The 6,000-nt window shown below is 34.7% G+C and overlaps 1 non-coding gene across 1 annotated transcript; it reads left to right on the top strand.

Annotated features, from left to right (window-relative positions):
* Positions 1-300: 300 nt before the first annotated feature.
* On the top strand, positions 301-374 carry TRNAT-AGU (transfer RNA threonine (anticodon AGU)). The gene has a single exon. It is a non-coding gene; the product is annotated as a tRNA-Thr (tRNA).
* The last annotated feature ends 5,626 nt before the right edge of the window (positions 375-6,000 follow it).

Here is a 6,000-nt window from a genome sequence, read left to right as displayed (position 1 = left end):
AACCTCTACCAAAGTGCACAACATATACAAGGTTAATAGGATTCTAAATAATAAAAATAAATGATGCTAAGGTCTATGCCTGGGTGGATTTATACACAAAATAATGAAAGGGAAAGGGAAAGATGTCTACTTTAAGCATCTACTATTTTTTAGGTATAATACTAATCACTTTGCAACATTTACCTAATATATTCTTCATAGTAACCATCTTAGGTAGGTATCATTCTCATTTTGTAAAAAATAAAATTAAGGTCTAATATCTCCAGATAGCACCACAGAATAGACTACAAGGCTAAGAAAGGCGCCGTGGCTTAGCTGGTTAAAGCGCCTGTCTAGTAAATAGGAGATCCTGGGTTCAAACCCCAGTGGGGCCTGCTGGTGTTCTATTTAGGCTCTGGCAGTTGGTGAAGGACAGGGAAGACTAGCGTGCTGAGATTCATGGGGTCACAGAGTTGGACACGACTAAGTGACTGAACTGAACTGAACTGAATATTATACAACCTACATAAACTAAATAACTAGTAAACTTAAGAGCCATACTGAAAGAAATCTGATTTGGTCTTGTGTCCTGAAGTAATTTTGAAAATTTTTTACATTTATTCCACTTTCTGTCCAATCAGATCCTCAAGATCTATCAGAATACTATCTCTATACTGACTTGGAAGTTTAGTTATTACAGTTAGACTTTATTGAGCACCATGCTTTGTATGAGGTATTCCACATGCATTAACCGGTTAAATGAACTCTACAAAAACAGCTTCCATTTCACAAAAGAGAAAATAAGCTCAGAAAAGTTAAGCAGCACAGAGGTTACAAGAAAACACAGAGAAAAAAATCTGAAGTTCATTCAACTCTGCAACTAACAGTATTGTTATTATGCTAGATGGATTATTTTTAAAATTGTGAATTTCCTTTCCCAGATCACTTCCCAGAAGTATTAGGATAGTGCCTAACATGTGTCAAAGAATGTCCACATTCATTTTCCTACTTAATCCTAATACTTTTATGAGGAATGGAGGGCAATGTTTATTAATATCTTACTTCACAGGCTAAAAAAAGAGGTTCAGAAAAGTTGTGAAGAAAGCACTTTTTCTATTATTCAGTGTTGTTGTCAATCGCCTAGAAATAGATGTTACTGGAAACGTATGTACATAAATCCTTCAACATTTTGTATGCATATATCACTAATTTTACTGAAAAACACACACACACACAAAGTCCAGTGAAGAATGTGTTTCACTGATGAAAATAAGTCTCTAGGAGGATACACCTATTCTCAAGTCTACTACACGTGTTCAAAGGCATTAAAGGTTTCCTCTCATTTCTGAACTATATCATACACTCAGAAGATTAAACTTTTAAAAACTTAAATTGCAACAGAAATGTAGTGATGCTTGTGACAGACTTAAAGTCTATTTTTTTCCTGATAATACTATAGGTACCTATACTCTCTTGTTTAATATTTGCATGGAATACTATTTTTCCATTCCTCCACTTTTAGCCTATGTGTGTCCTTTAATATAAAGCAAGTCTCTTGTAGATAGCATATACTTGGATCTTGCTTTATTATCCATTCAGCCACTCTATGTCTTTTGGAGAGTTTAATTCATTTACATTTAAGGCAATCATTGATAGGAAAGGATTTACTTTTGCCATTTTGCTGTTTTCTGTTTTATATTTTGTCCCTCTATTCCTCTCTTGTGAGCTTCCTTTGTGCCTTGTTGATTTTTTGTAGTAACATTCTTTAATTCTTTTCTTTTTTAATTTTGTGTGTCTTCTTTACATATTTATGTGTGTGTGTGTGTGTGTGAATATCATGTGGCTGGTTAAAATGTCCACTCCCCAAAGTGATATACAGATTCCCTATTATGCCAGCAAAATCCCAATGACATTTTTTACAGAAATAGGAAAAAAAAATCATAAAATCGTATAGAATCACCAAAGACTCAGAATAACCAAAGTGATCTTAAAAAAGAACAAAAAAGCTGGAGGCATCATACTCCTGACTTCAAACTAAATTATAAACCCACAGCAATTAAAACAGTATGGTACTGGGATAAAGACAGAAAAAGAGCAGTGGAACAGAATAGACAGCCCAGAAATAAAGTAACACACACAGAGTCAACGGATCTTTGAAACGGAATCAAGAACATACAAAGGGGAAAAACCAGTCTCTTCAACAAATGGTTAGGAAAATTATATATACACATGCCAAAAGAAAAAAAAAAGAGAAAGAAAAAATCAAACCCTTAACTTACATTATACATAAAAATCAAGTCAAAGTGGTTTAAAGATTTAAACATAAGACCTGAAATTGTAAAACTCCTAATAGAAAATATAGAGGGAAATCTTGACATTGGTCTTGGCAATGATTTCTTGGCTATGACACTTAAAGCAAAAGCAACGAAAGTAAAAATAGACAAAGTGGAACCACTTCACATAAAACCACATAGAAAGGTTCTTCAGAGCAAAGGAAACAATAAACAACAAAAAGACAATCAATGGGATGAGAGAAAATACTTGCAAACCTTATCATTTATTATAGTACTTCTTTCACTGTAATAAGTAAATGTCAGTTTTTCCCCTATGAACTTGGGTCAGGACTAGGTTTTTGTTTATCTTTGGACATTAGACTTTCAATAACATTTGTTAAATGGATGAATACTCACAAGTTCTGGTTGTCTAAAGATCTTCATATAATTAAACTCAAAGTATATCATTCAGAGATAAATAATACTCTCATAACCCCAATAACAAAAAATTGAGTTTCTCTCCTACTTTTTCATTTTTGTAAATAAATTTCTAGCCAGTTGGATAATCTGGGATTGGGAGGACAATATCTTTCTTAATTTCTAAAAGGGTTCCTCAAACTAACTTTCTCCCACCAGGGCTTCAATAATAAGTAAAAAGCACAATTGCTTCAGGTCCACTACTCTAAAGGTGCTTATTACGGTCACATACAAATTAGGACAAGAGCAACATAGGTTTTTTGTTTATCTGTTTAAGTTATATCTGACTTCAAAAATCCATTTTCAATTCTTGAGTTCTCCCAAGTTCTAGATCTTTAACTGATTTCTGGACATTTTCCTCAATCCTGCCTCCACCCTCGTAAAAACTGATCAATATTGAGTATATCCCATTTTGGTTTCCTGTTCACAAAAGTCCTTCCCATCTTTCAGTGTCCAGCTAAAAGGTTGCCTCATTTAATGCTGCTCTAAGCCTGTGGTTCTCTTTGTGGTCCATTTTAGCATTCATCATATCCCATCAAAGTGTTTGCAACCTTGTCACACAATCTAGTTACAGCATTTGGGGTTTTCTGAACAATCATTTTCTCTCCCATTTTCATGCTTTTACAAGTTCTGCTGCATCAAGCTAGCATGCTCTATGCTCATTCTTGCATTATTTTATCATAGAAGTTACCATACCATAAATGCTGAAATATATTGTTTTCTTGTCTCTCTCAATAGATTCTTTGTGCTTACGGGAAGATACATTTAAAAATTTTATACTCTATATTTAACACAGTGCTCAATAAATATGTGATAAATGGGTGAATGAGTGGTTGAATGTGTAACCAGCCCAAGTTCCTAAGATAAGATAAAAATAATAGTTGTAAAATGGTTGAGTCACTTTGGAAAGCAATTCTTCAAAATGTTAAACAAAGAGTTTCCCTATGACCCAACAATTCTACTCTTAGGTGTATATTCAAGGAAAATAAAAACATATATCTATCACAAACTTCACAAATGTTCATAGTACTAGCATTTTTCATAATATCCTCAAAGTGAAGGCAATGAAAATGCCCACCAACTGAATGGATAAACAAAATATAATAGATTACTTTTTAGCAATAAAAAGCAATAAAGTACAGACACATGTTACAACAGGTATGAGTCCTGAAAACATTATGCTAGATGAAAGAAGCCAGATAAAAAATTCACATATTATATAATCCCATTTATATGAAATGTCTAAATGTCCAGAATAGGCATAGAAACAGAAAGCAGATTACTAGTTGTCAGGAGACAAGGGAAAAAAGGAATGAGAAGCATTGCTAATGGATACAGGATTATTTCTGGAGTGATGAAGTATTTTATAATTAGCTAGTGGTTACAGTTGCACAACTCTGTGACTATACTGAAAACCACTCAACTGTACACTTTTAAAGGGTGAATTTTATAGCATATGAACTATCTCAAAAAAGCCGTTATTAAGAAATGAGCACAATAATGAGAATTCTCTTTTTGGTCCAGATTTTTAATCAAGGGCTTAATCTTTGAAATCAGAACACAACTCTGCTGCCAAAAACTTCCTAATCTTCTACATTGATCAATTACACAATTATAAAAATGTTGGAACATTAAAAGTCATTCTAAATTAACCCCTTCCTCACCTTATAGGAAATAAAACAGGTCCAAGAAGGATAGATGACTTAAACAAGGTTATACAACTAGTAGTGAAAACCAAGGAAGACACACCATCAGTCCAATGATTCAACTTTTTTCTTAGCTGAATTAACATTTTCCTTCCTTAAATTCCTAGGATTTTTTTAATCTAAAAGAAAAATTATATTAGAAGGAGACAGACCTATTTATCTTTCATATTGTCTAATAACTATTACTAGATTGTAGGAAATATTCAAAAAGGGGTTAAGAGAATAAACTATGGCATCTTTCTGCTTCTCTCAATGAGAAAAGGCAACTATTAGTACTTAGAGGTTTTACTTTTGAAAGATAATACAACATAAGAATTCATAATAATAGTTAAGGAAAACAACAAAGACTACTCTTTCCTCCAGGGAATGGAAATAGACACTTAGCAAAGATGGTAAGTATGTGGAAATGTATATCTGATCCTTCAGGGAGATGTCAAATTTAATTCAGAGGAAAATGTCTCTCAAATATTTTCCAAAGTTCCCCTTTGAGACCCATTTTTTGGTGGCCTTTATATGATAATGGCAAATATAGGTGCAAAGTAATTTTTTTTTTTTTGGTACTTACTCACTCAGGAGATTTTTTATGATAGCAAATATTTTCTTTCAAGTGCATATTTGGCCTTTTTACCAAGAAGCCTGGGCTTCCCTTGTGGCTCAGCTGGTAAAGAATCTGCCTGCAGTGCGGGAGACCTGGGTTCAATCCCTGGGTTGGGAAGATCCCCTGGAGAAGGGAAAGGTTACCCACACTCCAGTATTCTGGCCTGGAGAATTCCAGGGACTATACAGTCCATGGGGTCACAGAGACTCAGACATGACTGAGAGACTTTCACTTCACTTCACTTCACTGATCTTCCCAGATAGCTCTAGTGGTAAAGAACCTGCCTGCCAACGCAGGAGACAGGAGACTCAGGTTCAATCCCTGGGTCAGGAAGATCCCCTGCAGGAGGGCATGGCAGCCCACTCCAGTATTCTTGCCTGGAGAATCCTACGGACAGAGAAGCCTGGTGGGCTACAGTCCATAGGGTCTCAAAGAGTGAGACAGGACTGAAGCTATGTAGCACACCAAGAAGCAACTTTTAAATGGGGGAATTTTTCATTTGTTTACAATCAAGGAGGAAAAGATATTAAGTTTCATTGATATATGATTTTTTAAAAAAACCATCATTCAATGCTGACCTTCAAAAGCTTATACAAAAATTCATTAGACAACTTACAACCAGACGGTAGCTCAGTGATTGTGGAGTCCAGTATTTTCCTGACTATGTCCACATGTGTCTGCAGATAGCATTTCAGAGGAAGTATCGGGAGTTGGGGGAGAGGAACGGGAGGGGAAAGATAACCATAACAACAAATACTGTTACACGCTCAATTTAGTTTAGGAAAGTCTGGGTTAATCAATAAATATTTAATGAGCACCAAGTATGTATCAGACTTTCTACTAGATGCTAGAGCGAAGCATGTTTATGCCAGGATTTCTTAGAGCTTCAAACATGCTAATGTTTTTACTAAGATGACCATATGTAGTTTGCCTGGACAATTAACCAGTGTTTTTTTCAGCATCACTA

This window comes from Odocoileus virginianus, chromosome 5, assembly GCF_023699985.2.
Source record: "Odocoileus virginianus isolate 20LAN1187 ecotype Illinois chromosome 5, Ovbor_1.2, whole genome shotgun sequence".
NCBI classification, from domain to species: domain Eukaryota; kingdom Metazoa; phylum Chordata; class Mammalia; order Artiodactyla; family Cervidae; genus Odocoileus; species Odocoileus virginianus.
Note: the sequence above shows the minus strand (reverse complement) of the source record. Positions and strands in the feature narration are given on the sequence as shown.